We start from the raw sequence: 26,788 nt of genomic DNA, 5'->3' as shown, positions 1-26,788 counted from the left end.
TAGAATGATGACCAGGATGGAATGTTCTGGAGGGAGGAGGAGAGGGATCAGGGCTTTGTGGGTGTCAGTAAGGAACTCAGACAATAATAATAATAGCTGATGTTATATTCTGGGCACTCACTCATTTCATTGCATCAATCTTCACGGTCACCCATTTTACAGATAAGGATACTGAGGCACAGGGACTTGAATAAGCAGAGTGTCTCAAGTCACACAGCTTGCCATGGTGGAGCCAAGATTCAGCCCCCAACAAATGACGCAGTATTTACAGTTGGCACTACACTTAACCAAGGGGAACCCCTTGGTCATCGGGAAGGTGTATCCTTCCTTCCAAACTCTCCGTGCCCACTGGTACCCACCAGCCCCCAGGAGTAAGGACAATCTCATCATTTTGACGCCCCCTCCCCCAGGCAGCTGCAGTTTTTGCTTAGCCAGTAGCAGACGCGGGAGGAGGCCTCTCCAGCTTTTGTGGATTTCCTCCAGCACTGAATGGGGGCAGTTATGAGATGGCTTAGAAATAGTCACTCTGTGTGTAATCAGGTCACTTCACTGAGAAAACATTTTTGTTTCAGCTTCCTTCCTTCCCTTGGTCTTCTCCAGGGAACAGTGTCTCTGACCTTCTAAGTCACAAAGTACAGAGATAATGGGGCACAGCAAGTCAACAGAGTCAAAAGAGGGGAGAGTCTGTGGTTAGCACACACACACACACACATACACACACACACGAAAACTGTTAAGAGTCACTAGCCAGGGAATCACACTGCAAATATGCTTAGAAAAATATGGCTAAGAGATAGATGGAAACTTTCCTAGTTTGTAACTCTTTGTGGTTGCAAAGATCTCTCTTCTGCTCAGAGCAGAGGAGGAAGAACTCACTCTGCTCTGAGAGAGCGCAGAGCATCACACGAGTGTTTCCTCCCCTTTGGGCCTCTGCTCACATTCAGCTTGGCCTTTGCGGTTTGGATTTACTCTAATGGGCTCACCAGATGTGCAGACAGAGTCAAGACATGGGGTCTCACAATTTCTTTTCAGACTGCTTAAGTATGAGACAGACCTTTTCCTATAGGGGAAAAATCATGCCTTCTAATTCGTTAGAGCCAGAGATGAAGAATAAAAGCTACATGGAAAATTCAAAGGATTGGGGGTTTTATTTTGAATTTTTAAATTAATATGGAAGAGATTTAACGAATTGCTCAGGCCCCGAAGTAATGGCCCTAAAAGGTACATTTCAGTATCATCTTTTTTTTTTTCTCCTTTGTCACAGTACACACACTGGCAGCTTAAGATGTGGGAATCAGGAGAAAAATGCAGAACGAATGTCATGTTTTGTTTTAAAACTTTCTCTACTATTGTTTGGTTTTGACATTCAATCTCTTTTCTTCATGAATTCCTAACTTCCTTCAGGCCTAACTATAGTTCTTTGACTTTTACAAACCTATTGACTATAAATTCTGTTTAATTATAGCATGGCTCACGTGTCCTGAAGAGTTATGTTAATGACTAAAATGCCATCGATTAGTAACCAAAGATAGATTTTGTGGAGAAAAAAGGGAAGAGAGGAAATCTTTGGGGTTCAGGCGGGAAAGCTAGACTTCTTTCCTTGGCCTTCTCATCGCTGCCCCAGCTGCAGGTCTTCCCAGGTTACTGTGGACAAGGACACACCCCTGGCAATGCAGAATTTGTAGGAGGACTGGCGTGCTCTCTCCTTCTTCCAGTAACATCTTTGCTTCCCTCCGTGTCCCTCTTGCACACTCTTGTTAGTGTCTCAGTTCACACTGAGGCGTTGGTCCTCGCCATTCTGAGGAGCACCGACTGGATCCAGAGCTGATCTGTGTTCTGGTTCCCTCTCTTATCAGCTGTGTGACTTTAGGCAAGTTACTTAACCTCCCTGAGCCTCAGTATTCTTATAAAAAAAGAATGTAACTACAGCCTCAGAGGGTTGTTAGAATTAGCTCAAATATTGTAAGTTAAAGGTAGGCGTCTGGTGTTTTTGATTATTATTATCATTTTAAATCTTGAGCTTTGAGTCAAAGTCAGATATAGAGGAAGCTGAGGCCCTGGAGGCAGTGTCTGGAATTACCGGGGTGCGTATGGCGCGGGTGTGGTAGTGGGACATGAGTGTGAGGAGGCTGTAACCGGCACTCCCCTCCTTTGCCCTGTGTTGGCATGTGTCGGCTGTGTTCCCAATCAGGCACTATTAGGCTTTTTGGTCCCTTGTCAAAGGGCACATCTGGTTCTGGTGTATGTTCAGCCTGAGGCAAATCTTGAAGGAAGTCTTAAACGTCCCTGGTAAAAGGCACTAGACTCAGAAGTAGAAGAAAGGGATTCTAGTCCCATTCACCAGGTAACCTTGGGTGAGCCATTTCAGAACTCAGGACCCTCCAATATAAAGTTTACATCCTCCATAATACCTCATGTGGTTTCAGAGGGGAAATCAAATAAGGTGATGTGTGTGTGAAACGCTTTGCCTGCTCTAGTAGTAATATCATTAATAATAAAAAATTGTTTTTTTTCTCCCAAGGCCCAGTGTTCTGATGTCTATTTGCTACCTTCCCAGAGTCTTCTCTTAAAAGCTTTGCTTAAACTTATTAAGTATTCAAGTTTTTTTTTTCAGTTTTCCCTTCCCTAGACGGCATATCTAATTTATGCACACACTGCACACACTGCGCACACTGCACACACACAAACATACTCATCTGACTTGTCCCGTAATCTTTAGGGTCTTGTTCCCTATTAGTCATCCTGAAGACTAACTAGCCTGACAGTATTTTCAGAGCTGTTGATGAGTTAATGTAACATAAAACTGCTTTTGGGGCTTCCCTGGTGGCGCAGTGGTTGAGAGTCCGCCTGCCCATGCAGGGGACACGGGTTCGTGCCCCGGTCTGGGAAGATCCCACATGCCGCGGAGCGGCTGGGCCCGTGAGCCATGGCCACTGAGCCTGCGCGTCCGGAGCCTGTGCTCTGCAACGGGAGAGGCCACAACAGTGAGAGACCCACATACCGCAAAAAAAAAAAAAAAAAAAAAAAAAAAAAACTGCTTTTGGTAGAAAATACCAGACCAGGGGTCAGCCAACATTTTCTATAAAGGGCCAGTTAGTAAATATTTTCAGCTTTATGGGCCATGGGTCTCTGTCACAATAGCAACTCTGTTTGTTGTAGCAGGAAAGCCACCATTGATGATACAGAAATAAACAGGTGTGGCTGTGTTCCAATAAAACTTTATTTGCAGAAACATTTGATGGGCTTGATTTGGGCTGTGAGTGTAGTTTGCTGACCTCTGCAACAGACAGAAGAATGACAGTAATGGTGGCAAACCCAGATGTTATGGCCAGTTATTAGGAAAGAGCCTTAGAGCAGATGAGGGTTTTGGCAAGCCTTCCCTTCCACTCTTCCCTGCCTGAGTGTCCTGACCTGAGATGACAGCAGGGCTGGGTACACGTTCTCACCCCAGAACCCCAGAGCTTGCTGAGTTGTTGACTAGCCTGGGGGGTTTTGGAGGGTGGAAATTTACAAGTCGGCCAAGAGCCGTCTCTCTGCCAAGGACTGATTCAGGGTTCAGGGATTAAGCCTCTGGCGTGGGGATTAAACTTGAATTTCATAGGAACAGACGCTAGCGGCACCAGACGTTGGGCTGGGTCTGGTACGGTGTGTGCTGTTGGCTCTGAGAAGGTCCTCAATTCTATTATGGGCATAAAAGTAAAGAAAGAAATGAGGGGTCCTGGTTTTCGGCTTTCAGCCTCGATTTTTAAAAAAATATTTCTACTGAATCTGAGATGAGAACATACTTTGGAAACAACCAAGAGCATGAAGGAATTTATTCCCAAGGCCAAGAGTGACTAAACTGCTGAGTGTTAAATTCTCAGTAGGGAAGGGATGAAGAGAAGCATGGGCACAAAACGCACATTTCATCCCGGGCGGCTTTGTTCTGCTGGCTCCATTGTGCTTCTTCCTGTGGTTCTGGAAAATGCCGCCCCCTTCCAGGAGCTCAGTGTGCACGTGCCGGCAGACAGGATGTTGCCTGTGACCCACGGTCATTGGGTACCTCTTGCTGTTGTCAGGCATCTGGTAAACAGTGCCCTTGGGGGAGCCTGTGAATGGTAGCAGCTGAGGAAGGTGTCTCAGAGCCAGTGCACCATTTTGTTTTCACATGGGGAACTTGAGACCCAGAGAGGAAGTGAGTGTTCAGAGTCTCACGGATAATTTGAGGTGAGTGGAGGACTCGAATCCAGTCCTCTGGGCTCCTGTCCCAGTGGTCCGCTCTGAGGCAGAACTGCACTGCTACAGAGGGTCATAGTGTCACAGGCACCAGTAGTCCCTTTGAAACCATATCGCAGAACCAAAGGCTCTTTGACCTTGAAACGTAAAGTTTTTGCCTCATTCCATAGATCCAACTTCATGAAATAACATAAAATAACTTTTGTTTACTCACTTTTTGTTGGAAAATTTAATCCACTTACATTTAAGGTAATTATCAATATGTATGTTCATATTATCATTTTCTTAATTATTTTGGGTTTGTTTTTGTAGGTCTTTTCCTTCTCTTGTGTTTCCTGCCCAGAGAAGTTCCTTTAGTGTTTGTTGTAAACCTGGTTTGGTGGTGCTGAATTCTTTTAACTTTTGCTTGTCTGTAAAGGTTTTAATTTCTCTGTTGAATCTGAATGAGATCCTTGCTGGGTAGAGTAATCTTAGTTGAAGTTTTTCCCTTTCATCACTTTAAGTATGTCCTGCCATCCCTTCTGACTTGCAGAATTTCTGTTGAAAGATCAGCTGTTAACCTTATGGGGATTCCCTTGTATGTTATTTGTTGCTTTTCTCTTGTTGCTTTTAGTACTTTTTCTTTGTATTTAATTTTTGATAGTTTGATTAATATGGATCTTGGCGTGTTTCTCCTTGTATGGGACTCTCTGTGCTTCCTGGACTTGATTGCCTATTTCCTTTCCCATGTTAAGGAAGTTTTCAACTATAATCTCTTCAAATATTTTCTCAGACACTTTCTTTTTCTCTTCTTCTTCTGGGACCCCTATAATTCAAATGTTGTTGTGTTTAATGTTGTCCCAGAGGTCTCTAAAACTGTCCTCAATTCTTTTTATTCTTTTTTCTTTATTCTGCTCTGCATTCGTTATTTCCACTATTTTACCTTCCAGGTCACTTATCCATTCTTCTGCCTCAGTTATTCTGCTATTGTTTCTGTCTAGAGAATTTTTAATTTCATTTATTGTGTATTTCATCATTGTTTGTTTGCTCTTTAGTTCTTCTAGGTCCTTATTATTTTTTTTTTTTCACGGTACGCGGGCCTCTCACTGTTGTGGCCTCTCCCGTTGCGGAGCACAGGCTCCGGACGTGCAGGCTCAGTGGCCGTGGCTCACGGGCCTAGCCGCTCTGTGGCATGTGGGATCTTCCCGGACCGGGGCACAAACCTGTGTCCCTTGCATTGGCAGGCGGACTCTCAACCACTGCGCCACCAGGGAAGCCCTCTAGGTCCTTATTAAACTTTTCTTTCCAGCAGGAAAAGCTGGTGTGGAAATCTAAAATGTTCAGGATAGGTTAGAATTTAGAGTCACTGATAAGGACTTAGAACTCTAACAGTCAGAACTGAATATGTGTCCCGAATGATTGCCTTGGAACCAGTTAATGACGGAGGGCTTCCTAGAAGTATGAGATACACCCGGGACGGCTCTTCACTGCCCTCACGTGGAAAAACCTAATGGGAACTGTCTATGAAGTAGGTTCTAGTCTCTACTGGTGATGTCAAATGTATAAAAAAAAAATGACTAAAAAAACCTGTATGTCTGGAGTTGGGATCTTTTCTGGATCCCACAATTATTCCTAAAGTGTTGGCTGGGGTCCAGAGGCAGGGCTATATCCCAAGGATCAACAAGGATGCAATAACCTTCCATGGCTCTATAGTATGTGATGAGCCAGGCAACAGTGAGGCCAGTTAGCCGAGGTTTCCAGGGAACTCATGACAGCAAACAGGTCATCAAGTCAAGTATCCAAACTAGATGGAAGATGGAAGAGGAGTGCTTTAGGAGCAGTTCAGGGGAGGGGGTGGAGGCAGGTCAGATTTTTCTTACCTCATTAAGGTCTGATACCACCATCTGGTTCTGGAGCCCATCCTTCCCGGAAGCTTGATTCACCACCAGGCCCTGCACCACCTGCCACTGGAGAGTAGACTGGGTTTCAGAGTTAGCAATCCAGTTTCTTGCTGGAACCAGGATCCTGACACTATGGCTAGATTCCTTGAATCCTGGACCCTAACCCCATACCTTCAGCACCAGTGTGGCACCCTGGGCCTGAGAGTTCCTTTCCTAGAACCTTCAGCTGCCATGGCCAATCTGACTTCTTTTATAGCTGTCATCTTTTCTAGCCTCACCTGCAAAGTTGGCACTCCTCAGGGCTTCAGATTAAATTCAGATCTCAGTTCCTGTAACTGAGTGTCTGTACTGAGCTGCCCTTTCATTTCTCTTTCTTCTCTCTGCAGAGGAGCTTGACCAGGGTAAGAGACTGAGGGCTGCTTCTGTCACCAAGGACCTCCCCTAGATCAGGCCCAGGGTTCCCATGTGCAGTGGCTCTCTCACAAAGCTCTCTCGAAGTTATCTGGAGATGGTGTGGGGCATGGTGGAGCTCAGCCAGACCTCTCATCCTGGATGATGACTTTATTCTTTATTTTCATGTCTGCTGCTGGGAATGGTTTTAAACCTCTGGAGTGAAGTTTGCCTTTTATAAAAATACTTTTAAAGAATGCTCAAAAATACCCCATCCCACTATCTTAATCCCTATTCCATGTATTACACATGTTTAAGGCTTTTCTCCTTTATTTCCACTCTAAAGGTGACTTTTTATTGATGACAAATATGAGATTTTGGTTTCTCATATGTTTCGCAAAGAAGAGAATGTTATTATTCAAGTTAAACTGACACATTTACTTGATTAATGACCCATATTCAATATAATAGAATCATAGTATTTCAACATAGTATTTTCAATTACAGTGTTTTGGTAGCTTAGGGACCATCTCGTCTAAGTCCTAATTTTACAAATGAGGAAACTGAGGCACAGAAAGGAAAATAACTTTTCCAAAGTCATCCTAAAGTATTCCTTTACGAATGCTCTTTTTTTTTCCCTCTTGCTGGTCCGGTGTTATTTTCTGCAAGCTACGTTTCCCTTAGTGATCTTGTCAGGTCCCTTCTGTGCTCTGCTTTTAGCTAAAGGATTATCAAACAGTAGTATTTTTAAAAGGCTAAATAAGCAAGTCCAGTTGTGCAAGTTGAAGTGTGAGCTAGAGAGTAGATCAGGATGTGGGCTTCAGAAGTCTGATAGCAACTTCTGCTTGCAGGGGTCTTTTTGCTTCTGTGTCCTGGAGTCAGAAAATCCAGGGCAAGGCTGAGGGAACGTTGAGAGACCTAAGGGTCTCTTAGGTGGGGCAAGAGCCACCTTGGGTGTGTTGGCCAGGAGGTTGATGGAGCTGTGGAGAACCCGAGCAGACATCAGGCTGGGGGACTGCCCGGGCTGCAGTTTAAATAAACAGTACTTTTCCAATTGGCGTTTACCAGTTCACAGTTGTGGATGTTTGGGGGCAGCTCAAGAAAATGTTTTCACAGCCCTTGGGGACTGTGTAATGAGAATCACGTGTAAACTGAATGTCCAAGGAGCCACACCTGGGGCATATTTGAACCATGGCGGATCCTCACGTGGGAAAATGTTTTGGGACCTGAACCGTTTTATGAAAAGATGTCCATCAAAACCAGCATAAATACACAGACAAACCAGTAACAACAGATACCACAGAGTCTAAGATTTAGGCAGAGTTTTCTGAACAGAAAAGCCTCATCAACGCTGACGCTCAGAAAGAAAGCCAGTGAGGGAAAATGCCAGAGTCTGAAGAAAAAGGCTGTTTCACTTCTGCTTCTTGTGCATCTCCCGCAGGGGCTATCGGGTTACCTTCCTAATGAGAAGCAGGCACTTTAAAAATGACTTCATACCAAATGAAAAATGATGCTAAGCTGAGTAGGGCCTGATGGCGGGTGAGTGTGGGACTTGGTGGGGATATATGTGGCTCCTCTCATCTCCTGGGCCCAGGGTTACCAGGAAAATGGAGATAAGGAAAAGGATACAGCCGATCTGAACAAAAATGCCAACCCAGGCAGGGAGTGCCTTCAGACTCTGCCCTCATCATATAGGTTGCTTTTTTTTTTTTTTTTGGCTATTAGAATGTGAAAAAGCTAAAGCAAGTCTTGCTTGTCTTGATTCAAGGAGTCCGGAGTTCTAGCATTTATTCCATAGCAAATAGGGAGCCACTGAAGGCTTCCCCAGACAAATGCAGTCCTTGGCTTGGCAGAAGGAGCCACTATGACAAAGTGTTTGCTTCTTCCCGCGTTGTTTCCCATTCTTGTACCTGAGCTCAGTTTACCAAATCCAGTGCACTAAATGCCCCATAGTTTCTCATACCGCCGTTCCTTTGCCAATGTTATTCTTTCTTCCTGCAATGGCCGTCCCTACATCTCATCTGCTGGCTGATGCCTGCTCAAAAATCTCTTTGTCCTGAGTCCTTTGTTCCATCCCTTAGCCTGGGACAGGTGTCCTAGTCATTGCCACATGTTCAGCTCTGTAATGGCATTAATCATACTCTATTATAGTCTTGGGGGACATTGTCTGCATTGCTCATGGACTCTAAGCTCCTTGGGTGCTCATTCATCTTTAAATCTCCAGTGTCAGTAACTAGTACAGCATCTAATCCGATGCGCGTGGTAGGTGCTCAATAAATGGCATTGATGGAGTGAATCAAAGAGTCTCAAGCTCATGGGCTTATAAAGCTCCACCTGATTGGCCAACTTTGGATAAAGACATTGAAAAAGTGGCTCATAGACAATCCAACAGAGAATCCAAGGAAGAGAATTCTGGGTTCTCCTTCTATGGTATATGGTGTCTCTGGAAGTCACTGGAAACAAAAGGCTTGCCAGACAAAAAAATTATTTTTCCTTTTACCTTTGCCTCTACCATCCTATCCATTCATAGCTCATTGCAAGCTCCACACGTTCAAGAAGTTTTCATTACCTCCCAGGGTTTGAGTTATTGTTCTTCGTAGAACTCCGAGGGACATCACATAAGAGGAGGGGTATAGGCTAAGAAACTTCATGGTGGACTTTTCAGCTTTTGTTCAGTGTGATTTTGGGTTCTGTCCTTGGAATGCTTAATGTCGAATTGTATTACCAAGTAAATAAAAATGACAGTTATCAAACTACAAAGCACTTTTGGGCTGATGGTTGATAGCATATTTGAAATTTTCAGCTTTATTTCCTCTATTAATACAAGCAAATAAGCAATGTGAAACTTTAGGCACTGTGACAAGATATGTGGGTAACCTAGCATTCTCTTGGTTGTAAATAAAAAAGGAGCCTTGACAGGCTTAAGAGACAAAGGAATTAACCCACAGAGTTGAAAAATCCAGAGGAAATTTGGCTTCAAGCACGATTCAGGGGCTCAAGTGAAATCATCGGGCAATCTATTCCTGGCACTCAGGTCTGTCTTTGCCTGTACTTGCTTCATTCCCAGGTGGTATCTTGTGGCCGCCATAAGTCCAAGGTCACTCTCCCCCAGTCCATATTAAATGTAAAGGAAGAGACTGTTTCCTCTTGGAATCTCCTGCTCTTAGTCCTGCGATTCATTCTGATTGGACCAACTTGAGCCAGGAGTCCCCCTTCACCCATCCCTGTGGGCCATGCTGACACTTGCTTTATTTTGGAGACTGGGGTAGAGTCCCACCCAAGTCATACTTCCAGAGGAGGGGGCATGCCTCAAATCACCAAAACAAGGGGGGATGGATATTAGTGGCCAAAAATCAATCAGTGTCCACTCCATGGAGATAAGGTCCAGGTAGACTATTCCCAGAGCTTATGAAAGCACAGATGTCATGTGCTGACCACAACCTAGGCCAGCTCTGCAAACAATTTCTTTCTTGCTCAGTATCTAAAGTTTGGGAGATGGTCTTGTTATACAGGGAAGAATAAATCCTTGATTGGATGAAAGGCAGAAGGTACTTTCCATATGCATGTGAGATGCCTTCTTTTTGAGCATCCTTTATAACACCTGACTATAGTAATACAAAGAGGATGTGTTCTAGTGACTGCTTCTTTGTCAGAACCTTTTGGTTGGAAGCCAAGCAAGGAAACAAGAGAAGGGCTAAGCCAGGGGCTCTGCAGCCCTAGGTAGGAGTGGAAGGCATTCAGGTCTGGAAGGAGCTGGGATGAAGGGACGGGCAAGTCTCTATGCCTCAGTGGCCTCTGCAACTACATCCAAGAGGAGCATCTGTGGGAGGGTCATTCCCACCTATTCATTCACTCATTCATTCATCAACATTTTCTGAGCCCTCCTCATGTACTAGAAATACATGATAGTACCCAATAGATAGTATGTTCTCAATAAATACTTGTTGAATCAATGAAACCTGGGGAAACAGCCTTTCATTTCCCAGTTAGACATGTAAGGTCAAACATGAAAATACATCACTGATGTATACTTTAGTGTCAATGAACTTCTGTCCTGGTGGAAGTTCTGGTTAATAGATCCTTTCTGATTTGAATGGTGAGATAAGGGTGATAAATAAAAAGAATAACATTGCTCACAGTCAACACTGGAGTTTCCTACATGCTTTCCATGCTAATTTCACTTGCACTCACGAACCATTTAATCCTCTACAACAACTCCACAACTCTTACCATTCATTATCCTCATTTTACCGAAGAGGGGATAAAGGCAATGAGAAGTTCACCAACCTGCCTCTGATCATACAGATAACAGTTGACGGAGCCACAGTTTTCCTAGAAGCCAGTCTGCTTTCCGAGCTCAGTACTGGGCGTGGGGGGGTGGGGTGGGGGGCTGGGTATGCCAGGAGGGAGCTGGGAATAGAAGGACAGAGGTCACAGATGTATTAACACTGGCTACCAGAAAAATTGTTTACATTCAGCAGAATCAGGCAGCTCTCGGTGAGGGTTTTGGGGGTCTCTCTCTCTCTCTGTCTTTGTCTCTTTCTTATGTAGCACGGCTGAACACACAAGGGTGTCACTGTATTTTAAACTCTTGTGAGTTCCAAATGGGTCAAAGTCAACTGGACACCAAGCAGAAGGGGCTTGAGGCTGGAAGGCTGGGAGGAGAAGAGAAGTGGAGAGTGGGTTTTCCTCTAAGCCTAGTCTCCCCCTACTTCTTCTTGTCAGTCTGTCATTTCCTCTGCTCTCCGGTGGAGACTGGAAATCCAACGCAGATATTTATTTTTAAATTTTGCTCTCACTGGAGCGAGATTGTGAGTGGGGACTCTTGAGTTTGATCATGGGCTTCACTCATGTGGGCAAAGGACTAAAGAATCAAGCTGTGACTTTGGAGAACAGCTCTTATCAGAATGTTTTGACGTCTGCCCATACACAAACAGAAAGCTTTGTGATGGCAAGTTTTTCCTTCCTGCTATTTCTGTGCAGTGACTTTAAAGAGGTGTCTGCCAGAACGTCGTTAAGAGAAAGTTCACACTGAATGCAGCGTGATAACTCTGGCTCTGTCTCCGTTTATTAAAAGCAAAATGTGTAAGAGAGTTCTGGTCTGGAGGCAAGCTGTGCTTGTAGGTCTCGTAGGGGTAGTGTTGCTGATACAGGACCTGATCCCGATCGAGACTTGACCCTGTTTTTGAAGACTGCAAGCTTCTGCCCACACGCACTTGGTCACCGTTTGGAAGTAGACTGAGGAGTTGCCACGTGCTGTTAGAATGGCTTTTCCTGGGACTGTTAGGTTTCCGTGTGAATTCCAAAATAATCTGTAGCATTTCGCTGCTGGGAAGGAGCTTGGGGTTCTTGTTATGGGATCAGAATGACCCTAAATGTCCCCAGTGCTGGGTTAATGACAGAACTGGACCTAGAATCAGGGCTTCCTCTCAAGAGAGGAGGCCCCACCCTTTCGAGAGAAGGGCATTTCTCCGGAAGGAGGCCCTGGCCCATCACTGTGATTCTCAGACAGCTCCAACCAAAGGATCCCCTCTGTACTGTGTTGAACACTCAATGGCAATGGTCTTGCCTGGACTCCTGACCACTCAGAAGTGCCCTCTGGGCCTGAGGTTAGTTCTGGTGGGCTGTGGAGGGCATGCAGCCAGCCTTCAGCACAGACCTCACCGGGACTGGGCGAGAACCCTCAGGGGGAAAAGTGGTCACATCTCGTCACCTGAGCCTCCTGTTCCTCTTGATGTTCTTATTCATTTAACTTTAATGGAATCTTATTAAGAGAAGAATCACTGTGTTGTGTAAAGGGAAATAGCTCTGGATTCCAGTTGCCTGGGTCTGAATCTAAGCTCAGCCATTTACCAGCTCTGTGACCTTGGCAAGTTATTGAATCTCTCTGTGCCACAGGTTTCCTCATGTATAAATCAGGATAATAACTGGACCTGCCTTCAAGAAATCCCCTGTGTACAAAATGAGATAAAGACATGTAAGTACCTGGAGCAGTACAACGTTCATATAGTAAGCATTTAATTTATATTATTATTATAGACATTAAATAGAATATATAGAGACTATACATAGAAGACAGATGTTTGGGTCTCTTTCTGACATGAATTTGGTTATTTCGTTGGCTGTATATACATGTCTAGTATGTTAAAAATGACTAAATGCTAGTCCTTTGAGGCTTTGTCTTATAATTGGAATTCATTCATTCATTGATTCATACACCATATACACTCCATGGCTGGCACTACACTAGGCTCTGAGAGTCTGGGAAAGAGCAAGGTAGGTGTTTCTAGCACTTCGAGTTTACAGTCCAGAGAGGCAGGTATCTAGCAAGCATTTGGATAATTCCTATAAAGGAATACAAGGAGTCATGGCAGAAGTAAGGTCTTCAGACCCACTGCAGCCTGGAGGTCTGGGAAGGCTCTGGGGGTTAGCTTTTCACTCTATTCTTTTGTGTGGGGGACAGGAGATGTATAGCATTTATCCACTGACAAATCAGCAGTGGCCATGTCTGAAGCTGACTAGCTTTGACGGAGTCTGGGAGGGAGTTTAAATTAGAGGAAGTTTCCTTCCAAGGATGAGAATCCGTGAATCCATCAATCACTCTGTATTAACTGAGCTTTCACCGAAGCAAAGCAGCGTGCTAGCGTGTGTGGTTAGCAGTGGGCCCTGGAGGTAGAAAGTAAGAAAGTAAAGAGAATGCCTGCTCTCAAGGAACTTACAATCTTTTGTTGGGAAGGCACAAAGTACACAGGCATGAGAAGACAATGGGAAACTATCCCTGACTTAAATAAGTGAAACTTATATCTGTTCCTTTCATTAGAAAAGCCCAATTATGTGACTAAGACAGCATAGGAACATGCATTCCCTCTGAGATGTCTAGGCCTGCCAGCTCCTCCTGCCTGGGAGGTGAAATACCCTTCTTGGAGAAAAGGAATGTCTTTTAATTTTCCCCATGGCTGTGTCTACTCAGGCAGCTTTACGGTCCCCTCCCACCTCCCAAGACTTCTCTTTTTCATCTCTGGCTCCGGCTGGATGAACCATGGCCTGGCTGTGTGCCCATAGTAGGTTGCATAGACCTAGCACCTCTATCAGAGCATTTTCCACGTGACCTGGGAGTAGTTTCTGGGTCTCTGCTCCCTTCCACTATGGGTTTCGTTGGGTCTTATGTTTCAGTTCTCTATTGCTGCATCACAAACCACTCCAGAACTCAATGGCTTAAAATGGCAACCAACTGGTCACGATTCTGGGGTCAGGAATTTGGGTGAAGGTGGTGGCTTAGCTGGAGCTGGAGGATCCCCCATGTCCCCCCACCCCCGACCCCCTCTGGGGCCTTGGCCTTGACTGTTAACTGGGGCATCTTGTTCTCTTCCCTGTGGTTTCTCTCTGTCCAGCTGTCTGTCATCATTCAGTGGTCTGGCTAGAGCCTTGTCACATGACAGCTGGCTTCCAGAGGGCAAAAATCACACATTGGCTAAAGCAAACTTCAGGGATGCCCAGATTCAAGGGGAGGGGCATTAGACTCCACCCTTTGATGGCAGGAACGGCAAAGCCTTGCTGCAGAAGAGCATGAGGGATGGTGGGATTGATGTGGCCACCTGTGGTACGTCTTATTTATTCTCAGCACTTAGCACATGCCTGGAACATAGCGATTGTTTACTAGTAATAAGATCTGGCATTTAACGAGCTTCACTTAACCTAAGTATTTCCATGTACAGTATTATCTTATTTAATCCTTCATGACTCTTTGAGCTGTTACTATTCCCATGTTGCTGAGCAAACTGAGGCTTGGAGATATTAGGTAAACTGCTCCAGATTATTAAGTTAGTAAAATGTGGAGCTAGAAGTCAGAGTCAGCAGCCTGGCTGTAGAAGTTAAGCACAGAACTCTCTACTGACAAGCTGAGTGATCAGGGTTTTTGTGGTTTACTCTTGCCTGGGATCATTTGTCACCATTACAGCCTGTAGCTGCTTCGATGGTTATCCTGTTCAGACTTGAAGGAGGTAGATGGCACCTGATAGGTGGAATCCCTTTGAAACCGGAAGGGACATGAGCAGGCCACGTGGGCTGGGCTCTAGCTTTGAACCTACTTCTGACTCCTCTTCTCCTTTTCCAGAGGGAAACACCTCTGGCAGCCCATGCCCCTCAACAATTGATTTCCAAAAGCAAAGCTTCTCTGTGATGTGATGTCAGTTGGTGGTAGAATAGTCACATTTTGGTGAGATTTTCATAAAGGTTGTGTTTATTCACTTTTAAAGTTATGAGATCATGTCCTTTTTTGAAATTAATATTTCATTTTAAGAAATGGTAATAAGAATAGATTGTCGATGATTTTGAGTGAAGATACTTGGCAACAAAAATGAAGAGCAAGGGCGGAGAGCTTGCATTCACTCCTACTATTGATCTTAGAACGTTGAGAATTTCACACTGTCTTTCTTAGAACTATTTCTTAGCCTTGCTATTGCACCAGCAAGGTGGATTGGGGATTGTTGTGATGATCTGATGGCATTCCTTGCAGAAAATACTTCCTTTGAAGAAGGTCTGTCATATAGTAATGCACAAGAGTGTGAAAGTATCATTATTATTGATCCCTACGGGATTCCTGTGCACAATGATGGTTGGCTTTCTTGTAACTATTTTCCCTCAACTGGCCCTGGCCAAGCAATTAATGTTCTCAAACCAACTCCATGAGACAGAGATGTGGAGCTGCAGAAACACCAGTGACTAGCTGAGAGCCCTGTAGATTCCTGAAACAAAATCAAGCTGTCAGAAGAAAAGGTCTTTTGTCCTTCATTCCTCAATCTTGAAAAATTATCTTGTGGTTCTCAAGAGTCCTGGCTAAAAGATTTGAACAGCAGCCAAATGCCACTCTTAAAGGAGCTAAGAGAACAATGATATCTTATCAGAAAGAATTTTAAGATTCTTAACATTGTGTCTAATGGAGCAGATTCTTGGAAGTTGGCAGTGAGTGAGCACTTCTGATGCTCTCCATGTCCACCTCCGTGGGGTCACCTACCAGCTGTCCTGGGTGCACGGCTGCCAGGCTTGAGAGTGAGCAGGACGAGAAGGCTGTGACCCTCAGGCTCTGTCAGGGGCCAGAGGAGGCCAAGCAGGTGCAGAACTTTGCAGTCTGGGTACAAGCTTGGATGTCTGAGGGTGGGTGGTAGAACTCCATGGCCCCCAGTGATCTGTGGCCCCAGAGTGTGTGCTGTGCCTCCCTCGCATGTAATCCTAAGAGCACCTCTGGGCTTCCTGGGCTCTGGGACAGTGGGAGGAGATGTCTGGTGTGCTACTTCCTGTCTTCCCATGAGGCTGGGTGAAGGCAGGTCTCTCTGCTTGAGCATCCCCGTGGGAATAGAGGCTTTCATCTGGTGCCTCATACAAGCTGGCCACTTTACCTGCAGTAATCTGCACGCCCATGAGGTCATGTCATGACTGCTCAAGTTTTCCCATTAATCTGACTTGAGCCCCAGGGATGAAGAGAAATAGGACCAGGCAAAGAAAATCTACAGGGAACCCCAGACAGTGGGGGAGCTAGCTGAACTCTGAGAATAAGCAGCTATTGAAGGAGACAAATCAGTCACACCTGGACAGTAAAAATAACACAAAACCAGACATCTTGGAATGAGAAAACTAAGCTTTTAATTTAAAAATTCAGTAGCTCCGTGAAAGAAGGGCATAGTTGTTAAGAACAAAAAGTACTGACCTGGAAGATCAAATGGAAGAGAGACTTCAAAACAAAGAGCAAAGACATAAAGTCATCTTAATAAAAGAGAGGTGGTTGATAAATTAGTAATAAAAGTGTAATTGATCATTAGTGTAGAGAAAATAATGCTTTATCAGGCCTCAGCTGATGGGGTGTTAGGTGAGAGGTAGGTGGCTCAGCTGACTTTCCAAGAATGCTGAAGATACTGTTCTCCTGGATGTAGCTCAGATGTCACAGAGCAAGACTGTGTCCATCACCCTGCACCAGAAAAGGCAGGAGACAGGTATGCAAAGGTATTAATTCTCATGTTTGATCTTGCTATTCTTTTTATTGGCATGGCAGCCTGGGCCCGCTGACAGACATGAGCAAAATGTTTTGGCTTGATGCCAAGAAGAGGGACCCATTGGCTGGGTATTAAAGAACCTTTTAAACAATAAGAGAAGTTGAAAAACTAGAATGTATCATCTCAGGTGCTGGTTGAGATACCATCCCTTTCAATGATCAAAGGAAGAATTGAAACCCGTATTAGGTATATTCATTAGCTTCGGAATGCCAGCTGACACAGTCATGAGCAACCTTGCTTGGAAAATAAACTCCTGCAATGTGTCTTTGGCAGTTTTCTCAATATTGTAGTGGAATCACTACAAAGTTTATCAGAATACCATTAGCTAATTGATTTGGGCATGGATTTTTAAAAATTTAACCTTTGAAATGGTTTCTATCACAGATGGAGCTCTGGGAGGGCTTGTGTGTGTGCATGGTTATAGCAGAGGAGACTACTAGCTGTCCACCCACACTGCTTTCTGCCCACATTTATACCAGCTACACTATAGCTCCCAGCATCACTTGCAGTTAGGTGTGAATGAAAGCTCTCCATGCAATGGGAAAAGAACACATATGTGCCATGTCTAAGCCTGGCCCATAAAATCTTTGCATTCCTGCCCCTTCAAGCCCTTTTCTGTGCAAATGACTCTAAGGCCTTAAAGTAAGGCAGAACTGTAAGATGGAAAAAGCTTGTGCTGCTGAATCTCCAGGTAGAGGAGAATTGCTTATTCACCAGGATCACCTCCATGTCCCTCTATGTCTGCAAAAATAAACTTTTGTTGCATCAAGTCATTGAAATGTTAGTGCTTCTTTGTTATAGCAGCTGGTAATACCCTAAGTGAGGGACTGTGAACTGACCACTGTATTTACTCAATGGAAGTGTGGTCTTGAAATATTTGAAGGGATTTTCTAAAGAACTGTATCCATTATGTATTGTCTAAAAGCATGTGCTTTTTCCCCCAGGGTGTATTTGCATTCCCACATTCCTGTCCCTCCCAAGACTTTGTAGAATCAGTAATCAGTTGGAAAAGACGCTTGGGCATACTGCATTTAACCAGTGGTGTTTGGATACCAGCCACATAATGGGGCCTGTGCTAAGATGTGGGATACAGATGGAGTGCCTGTTTTCTGGTTGCTTGTCATTGGACTTTAATTCAACATTTTCTTGAGTTGTAAATCCAGGTAGGTGTCAATGTTGGACAACTTCCATGACAGAGGACTCTGTTCCTCCAGTAGTCACCCATTTGATAATAAAATTACTAAAATAATTAAGAATGTCTTTCTAATATTGAATAATAATCTGTCTGTAATTAATATCTGCTAATTGGATCCAGCTCTAACAGCCGTCTAAAAGTTGAAGACATTTTTTCTTCCCATTAGAATTTTTCTTCTTCATGTTGAATGTACTGAGATCTTCCTCTCATTCCTAATTTGACTTGGCTTTGAAGACCTTCCCCATCTACTAGAGGAACATCCCAAGATGGCCCTGCCTATTATTTTAGTTTAATCAATCACTTTAATGAACTGGTGCCCCAGAATGCCAGGTGACAGTCTCCTCTGTGGTGTTTCCTCTGCCCAGGTCCTTACCTCTTAATCCTGGATCACTATTGTAACCATCTAGATGCTTTATTAAAAAAAAATTTTGTTTGCTCTTCCCTTAGTTTTGTCTTCTCAAATCATCCACTATTCTTTCTCTGATAAACTAAACTTATCAAAAGCCTGATCTCATGGTCTAACTCCAATGAATTATTTACCCATCGACTGATTTCAACATATAACTTCTATGCATATAACTTCTATGCATATAACTTTCAGCAGCCTTTTCTTCTCTACAACTTTAAGTCTGGATTCTACTCTCTGGTTTTCCAGTGTCCCCAGAACACCATGAAGAAGCACTTGGTCCTGAAGGCTGAGTCAAGTTGGTGAAGGAGCTTGGACTTTGTTCCACTGTCCTGTGCTTCCTACACAGGAAGAGTCCTGGCCTCTTTTTCTGGGAAAGAGAGGTATGGGAAGCACAGGAGGTGCTTTCACAGGAGGTGAAAGTGCACAGGGTCTGCAGCACACAACTTCTGAGAGCATCAGATTGTACTTGAAAATGTAGGAAAGAAATGTCCCTTCAAATTTTTAATATATAGACTGCTTAATACACTATTTTATAATATTTCACACAATGAAATACATAACTATTTCCAATTGTACATTTACTCTTTTATGTTTTTAGACATATGAAAGCTGTAGTCCAGAGTTTATCAAACTGCACGTCATTTGTGGATTAAGAAGTCAATTAGGTTTTTTTTTTTTTTTTTTACTAAACTTAAATTTTATTTTTCTCCATTTCTTAAAATGTTAGTAGATTAACAAAATATTCAAATGGTTTTAGATAATATTGTGTATATATCTGTTCTCAAATTTTTTGAACAATATATGATAAATGTAGATGGAAAAAGTAATTGGATGATTTTTTTAAATTTAATTTTTACATCTTTATTGGAGTATAATTGCTTTACAATGGTGTGTTAGTTTCTGCTTTATAACAAAGTGAATCAGTTATACATATACATATGTTCCCATATCTCTTCCCTCTTGCATCTCCCTCCCCCCCACCCTCCCTATCCCACCCCTCTAGGTGGTCACAAAGCACCGAGCTGATCTCCCTGTGCTATGCGGCTGCTTCCCACTAGCTATCTATTTTACGTTTGCTAGTGTATATATATCCATGCCACTCTCTCACTTTGTCCCAGCTTCCCCTTCCCCTTCCCCATATCCTCAAGTCCATTCTCTAGTAGGTCTGTGTCTTTATTCCTGTCTTACTCCTAGGTTCTTCATGACATTTTTTTCTTAGATTCCATATATTGTGTTAGCATACGGTATTTGTCTTTCTCTTTCTGACTTACTTCACTCTGTATGACAGACTCTAGGTCCATCCACCTCATTACAAATAGCTCAATTTCATTTCTTTTTATGGCTGAGTAATATTCCATTGTATACATGTGCCACATCTTCTTTATTCATTCATCCGGTGATGGACACTTAGGTTGTTTCCATCTCCTGGCTATTGTAAATAGAGCTTCAGTGAATATTTTGGTACATGACTCTTTTTGAATTATGGTTTTCTCAGGGTATATGCCCAGTAGTGGGATTGCAGGGTCATATGGTAGTTCTATTTGTAGATTTTTAAGGAACCTCCATACTGATCTCCATAGCGGCTATACAAATTCACACTCCCACCAGCAGTGCAAGAGTGTTCCCTTTTCTCTACACCCTCTCCAGCATTTATTGTTTCTAGATTTTTTGATGATGGCCATTCTGACTGGTGTGAGATGATACCTCATTGTAGTTTTGATTTACATTTCTCTAATGATTAATGATGTTGAGCATACTTTCATGTGTTTGTTGGCAATCTGTATATCTTCTTTGGAGAAATGTCTATTAAGGTCTTCTGCCCATTTTTGCATTGGGTTGCTTGTTTTTTTATTATTGAGCTGCACGAGCTGCTTGTAAATTTTGGAGATTAATCCTTTGTCAGTTGCTTCATTTGCAAATATTTTCTCCCATTCTGAGGGTTGTCTTTTGGTCTTGTTTATGGTTTCCTTTGCTGTGCAAAACTTTTAAGTTTCATTAGGTTCCATTTGTTTATTTTTGTTTTTATTTCCATTTCTCTAGGAGGTGGGTCAAAAAGGATCTTGCTGTGATTTATGTCATAGAGTGTTCTGCCTATGTTTCCTCTAAGAGTTTGATAGCTTCTGGCCTTACATTTAGGTCTTTAATCCATTTTGATTTTGTGTATGGTATTAGGGATTGTTCTAATCTCATACTTTTACATGTACCTGTCCAGTTTTCCAAGCACCACTTATTGAAGAGGTTATCCTTTCTCCACTGTACATTCCTGCCTCCTTTATCAAAGATAAGGTGACCATATGTACGTGGGTTTATTTCTGGGCTCTCTATCCTGTTCCATTTATCTATATTTCTGTTTTTGTGCCAGTACCATACTGTCTTGATTACTGTAGCTTTGTAGTATAGCCTGAAGTCAGGGAGCCTGATTCCTCCAGCTCCATTTTTTGTCCTCAAGATTGCTTTGGCTATTCGGGGTCTTTTGTGTTTCCATACAAATTGTGAATTTTTTTGTTCTAGTTCTGTGAAAAATGCCAGTGGTAGTTTATAGGGATTGCATTGAATCTGTAGATTGCTTTGGGTAGTAGAGTCATTTTCACAATGTTGATTCTTCCAATCCAAGAACATGGTATATCTCTCCATATATTTGTATCATCTTTAATTTCTTCATCAGTGTCTTATAATTTTCTGCATACAGGTCTTTTGTCTCTTTAGGTAGGTTTATTCCTAGATATTTTATTCTTTCTGTTGCAATGGTAAATGGGAGTGTTTTCTTGATTTCAGTTTCAGATTTTCCATCCTTAGTGTATAGGAATGTCAGAGATTTCTGTGCATTAATTTTGTATCCTGCTACCTTACCAAATTCATTGATTAGCTCTAGTAGTTTTCTGGTAGCATCTTTAGGATTCTCTATGTATAGTATCATGTCATCTGCAAACAGTGACAGCTTTATTTCTTCTTTTCTGATTTGGATTCCTTTTATTTCCTGTTCTTCTCTGATTGCTATGGCTAAAACTTCCAAAACTATGTTGAATAAGAGTGGTGAGAGTGGGCAACCTTTTCATTTTCCTGATATTAGTGGAAATGCTTTCAGTTTTTCACCATTGAGGACGATGTTGGCTGTGGGCTTGTCATATATGGCCTTTATTATGCTAAGGAAAGTTCCCTCTATTCTTTCTGCAGGGTTTTTACCATAAATGGGTGTTGAATTTTGTTGAAAGCTTTCTCTGTATCTATTGAGATGATCATATGGTTTTTCTCCTTCAATTTGTTAATATGGTGTATCACGTTGTTTGATTTCAGTATATTGAAGAATCCTTGCATTCCTGGAATAAACCCCACTTGATCATGGTGTATGATCCTTTTATTGTGCTGTTGGATTCTGTTTGCTAGTATTTTGTTGAGGATTTTTGCATCTATGTTCAGCAGTGATATTGGCCTGTAGTTTTCTTTCTTTGTGATCCTTGTCTGGTTTTGGTATCAGGATGATGGTGGCCTCCTAGAATGAGTTTGGGAGTGTTCCTCCTTCTGCTATATTTTGGAAGAGTTTGAGAGGGATAGGTGTTAGCTTTTCTCTAAATGTTTGATAGAATTCCCCTGTGAAGCCATCTGGTCCTGTGCTTTTGTTTGTTGGAAGATTTTAAATCACAGTTTCAATTTCAGTTCTTGTGATTGGTCTGTTCATATTTTCTATTTCTTCCTGGTTCAGTCTCGGTATGTTGTGCATTTCTAAGAATGTGTCCATTTTTTCCAGGTTGTCCATTTTAATGGCATAGAGTTGCTTGTAGTAATCGCTCATGATCTTTTGTATTTCTGCAGTGTCAGTTGTTACTTCTCCTTTTTCATTTCTAATTCTATTGATTTGAGTCTTCTCCCTTTTTTTCTTGATGAGTCTGGCCAATGGTTTATCCATTTTGTTTATCTTCTCAAAGAACCAGCTTTTAGTTTTATTGATCTTTGCTATTGTTTCCTTCATTTCTTTTTCACTTATTTCTGATCTGATCTTTATGATTTCTTTCCTTCTGCTAACTTTGGGGGTTTTTGTTCTTCTTTCTGTAATTGCTTTAGGTGCAAGGTTAAGTTGTTTATTCTAGATGTTTCCTGTTTCTTAAGGTAGGATTTTATTGCTATAAACTTCCCTCTCAGAATTGCCTTTCCTGCATCCTATAGGTTTTGAGTCATCGTGTGTCCATTGTCATTTTTTTCTAGGAATTTTTTGATTTCCTCTTTGATTTTTTCAGTGATCACTGTGTTATTAAGTAGTGTATTCTTTAGCCTCCATGTTTTTATATTTTTTACAGATCTTTTCCTGTAATTGATATCTAGTCTCATAGCGTTGTGGTCAGAAAAGATATTTGATACAATTTCAATTTTCTTAAATTTACCAATGCTTGCTTTGTGACCCAAGATATGATCTATCCTGGAGAATGTTCCATGAGCATTTGAGAAAAATGTGTATTCTGTTGTTTTTGGATGGAATGTCCTATAAATATCAATTAAGTCCATCTTGTTTAATGTATCATTTAAAGCTTGTGTTTCCTTATTTATTTTCATTTTGGATGATCTGTCCACTGGTGAAAGTGGGATGTTAAAGTCCCCTACTATGAATATGTTACTGTCAATTTCCCCTTTTATGGGTGTTAGTATTTGCCTTATGTATTGAGGTGCTCCTATGTTGGGTGCATAAATATTTACAATTGTTATCTCTTCTTCTTGGATCAACCCCTTGACACATTATGTAGTGTCCTTCTTTGTCTCTTCTAATAGTGTTTATTTTAAAGTCTATTTTGTCTGATATGAGAATTGCTACTCCAGCTTTCTTTTGGTTTCCATTTGCGTGGAATATCTTTTTCCATCCCCTTGCTTTTAGTCTGTATGTGTCTCTAGGTCTGAAGTGGGTCTCTTGTAGACAGCATATATATGGGTCTTGTTTTTGTATCTATTCAGCCAGTCTGTGTCTTTTGGTGGGAGCATTTAATCCATTTACATTGAAGGTAATTATTGATATGTATGTTCCTATTCCCATTTACTTAGTTGTTTTGGGTTTGTTATTGTAGGTCTTTCCCTTCTCTTGTGTTTCTTGGCTAGAGAAGTTCCTTTAGCATTTGTTGTAAAGCTGGTTTGGTGGTGCTGAACTCTCTCAGTTTTTGCTTGTTTGTAAAGGTTTTAATTTCTCCATCAAATCTGAATGAGATCCTTGCTGGGTAGAGTAATCTTGGTTGTAGGTTTTTCTCCTTCATCACTTTAAATATGTCCTGCCAGTCCCTTCTGGCTTGCAGAGTTTCTGCTGAAAGATCAGCTGCTAACCTTATGGGGATTCCCTTGTGTGTCATTTTTTGTTTTTCCCTTGCTGCTTTTAATATGTTTTCTTTGTATTTAATTTTTGACAGTTTGATTAATATGTGTCTTGGCATGTTTCTCCTTGGATTTATCCTGTATGGGACTCTCTGTGCTTCCTCGACTTGATTAACTATTTCCTTTTCCATATTAGGGAAGTTTTCACCTATAATCTCTTCAAATATTTTCTCAGTCCCTTTCTTTTTCTCTTCTTCTTCTGGAACCCCTATAATTCAAATGTTGGTGCATTTAATGTTGTCCCAGAGGTCTCTGAAACTGTCCTCAGTTCTTTTCATTCTCTTTTCTTTATTCTGCTCTGCAGTAGTTATTTCCACTATTTTATCTTCCAGGTCACTTATCCATTCTTCTACCTCAGTTATTCTGCTATTGATCTCATCTAGAGTATTTTTAATTTCATTTATTGTGTTGTTCATCATTGCTTGTTTCATCTTTAGTTCTTCTAGGTCCTTGTTAAATGTTTCTTGCATTTTGTCTATTCTATTTCCAAGATTTTGGATCATCTTTACTATCATTATTCTGAATTCTTTTTCAGGTAGACTGCCTATTTCCTCTTCATTTGTTAAGTCTGCTGTGTTTTTATCTTGCTCCTTCATCTGCTGTGTGTTTTTCTGTCTTCTTATTTTGCTTATCTTACTGTGTTTGGGGTCTCCTTTTTGCAGGCTGCAGGTTCATAGTTCCCATTGTTTTTGGTGTCTGTCACTAGTGGCTAATGTTGTTTCAGTGGGTTGTGTAGGCTTCCTGTTTGAGGGGACTTGTGCCTGTGTTCTGGTGGATGAGGCTGGATTTTGTCTCTCTGGTGGTCAGGTCCACGTCTGGTGGTGTGTTTGTGGTGTCTGTGGACTTATTATGATTTTAGGCAGCCTCACTGCTAATGGGTGGGGTTGTGTTCCTGTCTTGCTAGTTGTTTGGCATAGGGTGTCCAGCACTGTAGCTTGCTGGTCATTGAGTGAAGCTGGGTGCTGGTGTGGAGATAGAGATCTTTGGGAGATTTTCGCTGTTTGATATTATGTGGAGATGGGAGATCTCTTGTGGACCAGTGTCCTGAAGTTGGCTCTCCCACCTCAATGGCACAGCACTGACTCCTGTCTGCAGCACCAAGAGCTTTTCATCCACATGGCTCAGAATAAAAGGGAGAAAAAGTAGTAAGAAAGAAAGAAAGAAAGGAAGGAAGAAAGAAAGAAAGAAGGAAGGAAGGAAGGAAGGAAAGAAAGAAAGAAAGAAAGAAAGAAAGAAAGAAAGAAAGAAAGAAAGAAAGAAAGAAGGAAGGAGGGAAGGAAGGCGGGAAGGAAGGAAGAAAGGAAGGAAGAATGGAAGGAAGAAAGGAAGGAAGGAAGGAAGGAAAGAAGGTAAAATAAAATAAAATAAAGTAAGATAAAATAAAGTTATTAAAATAAAAAATAATTATTAAGAAAAATAATTTTTTAAAAAGAAAAGGAAAAAAAAAAAAAACGGACAGATTGAACCCTAGGACAAATGGTGAAAGCAAAGCTATAGAGACAAAAATCTCACACAGAAGCATACACATACACACTCACAAAAAGAGGAAAAGGGGAAAAAATAATAAATCTTGCTCTCAAAGTCCACCTCCTCAATTTGGGATGATTTGTTGTCTATTCATGTATTCCACAGATGCAGGTACATCAAGTTGATTGTGGAGCTTTAATCCGCTGCTTCTGAGGCTGCTGGGAGACATTTCCCTTTCTCTTCTCTGTTCGCACAGCTGCCGGGGCTCAGCTTTGGATTTGGCCCCGCCTTTGCGTGTAGGTCGCCGGAGGGCGTCTGTTTTTCGCTCAGACAGGACGGGGTTAAAGGAGCAGCTGATTCGGGGGGCTCTGGCTCACTCAGGCCGGGGGAGGGAGGGGTGTGGATGTGGGGCGAGCCTGCGGCGTCAGAGGCCGGCATGACGTTGCACCAGCCTGAGGCGTGCCGTGAGTTCTCTTGGGGAAGTTGTCCCTGGATCACGGGACCCTGGCAGTGGCGGGCTGCACAGGCTCCCTGGAAGGGGGGTGTGGATAGTGAACTGTGCTCGCACACAGGCTTCTGGGTGGCGGCAGCAGCAGCCTTAGTGTCTCATTCCCAACTCTGGGGTCCATGCTTTTAGCCGCGACTTGCGCCCGTCTCTGGAGCTCCTTTAAGCAGCGCTCTTAATCCCCTCTCCTCACGCACCAGGAAACAAAGAGGGAAGAAAAAGTCTCTTGCCTCTTCGGCAGATCCAGACTTTTCTCCGGACACCCTCCCAGCTAGCCGTGGTGCACTAGCCCCTTGCAGGCTGTGTTCACGCCGCCAACCCCAGTCCTCTCCCTGGGATCCGACCTAAGCCCGAGCCTCAGCTCCGAGCCCCCACCTGCCCCGGCAGGTGAGCAGAGAAGCCTCTCGGGCTGGTGAGTGCTGGTCAGCACCGATCCTGTGTGCGGGAATCTCTCCTCTTTGCCCCCCACACCCCTGTGGCTGCGCTCTCCTCTGCTGCTGCGAAGCTTCCCCCCTCTGCCCCCTGCAGTCTCCGCCCGCGAAAGGGCTTCCTAGTGTGTGGAAACCTTTCCTCCTACACAGCTCACTCCCACTGGTGCAGGTCCCGTCCCTATTCTTTTGTCTCTGTTTATTCTTTTTTCTTTTGCCCTACCCAGGTATGTGGGGAGTTTCTTGCCTTTTGGGAGGTCTGAGGTCTTCTGCCAGCGTTCACTATCATTATTCTTAATTGTTTTTTCTGGAAGTTTGCCTATCTCCACTTCATTTAGTTGCTTTTCTGGGGTTTGATCTTGTTCCTTCATCTAGTACAAAGTCCTCTGCCTTTTCATTTTGTCTGTCTTTCTGTGAATGTGGTTTTTCTTCCACAGGCTGCAGAATTGTAGTTCTTCTTGCTTCTTCTCTCTGCCCCCTCAGTTGGTATTTTTTTTTTTTTGTAAGCATATTATTGTATGTATTCAGTTTTCTTCCAAAGTCAAAGATTAAAGGGTTTTGCTGCTACCTGATTAGTGAATGAAGAGAACAAATAAAATAGACCATAAAAATGTGGTTTTTTGGGCTTCCATGGTGGCGCAGTGGTTGAGAGTTCACCTGCCACTGCAGGGTTCACGGGTTCGTGCCCCGGTCCGGGAGGATTCCACATGCCGCAGATCGGCTGGGCTCGTGAGCCATGGCCACTGAGCCTGTGTGTCTGGAGTCTGTGCTCCGCAACGGGAGAGGCCGCAACAGTGAGAAGCCTGTGTACCGCAAGAAAAAAAAAATGTTTTTTTTTTTACATTTTGTGTTCCATACTTCTCTGACATTTTTTTTTTTTTTGAGACAGAGAGAGAGATTGATTGAT

This window comes from Pseudorca crassidens, chromosome 7 (assembly GCF_039906515.1).
Source record: "Pseudorca crassidens isolate mPseCra1 chromosome 7, mPseCra1.hap1, whole genome shotgun sequence".
In the NCBI taxonomy this organism is placed as follows: domain Eukaryota; kingdom Metazoa; phylum Chordata; class Mammalia; order Artiodactyla; family Delphinidae; genus Pseudorca; species Pseudorca crassidens.
The sequence above is the reverse complement of the archived record's forward strand: the minus strand, read 5'-3'. Positions refer to the sequence as shown.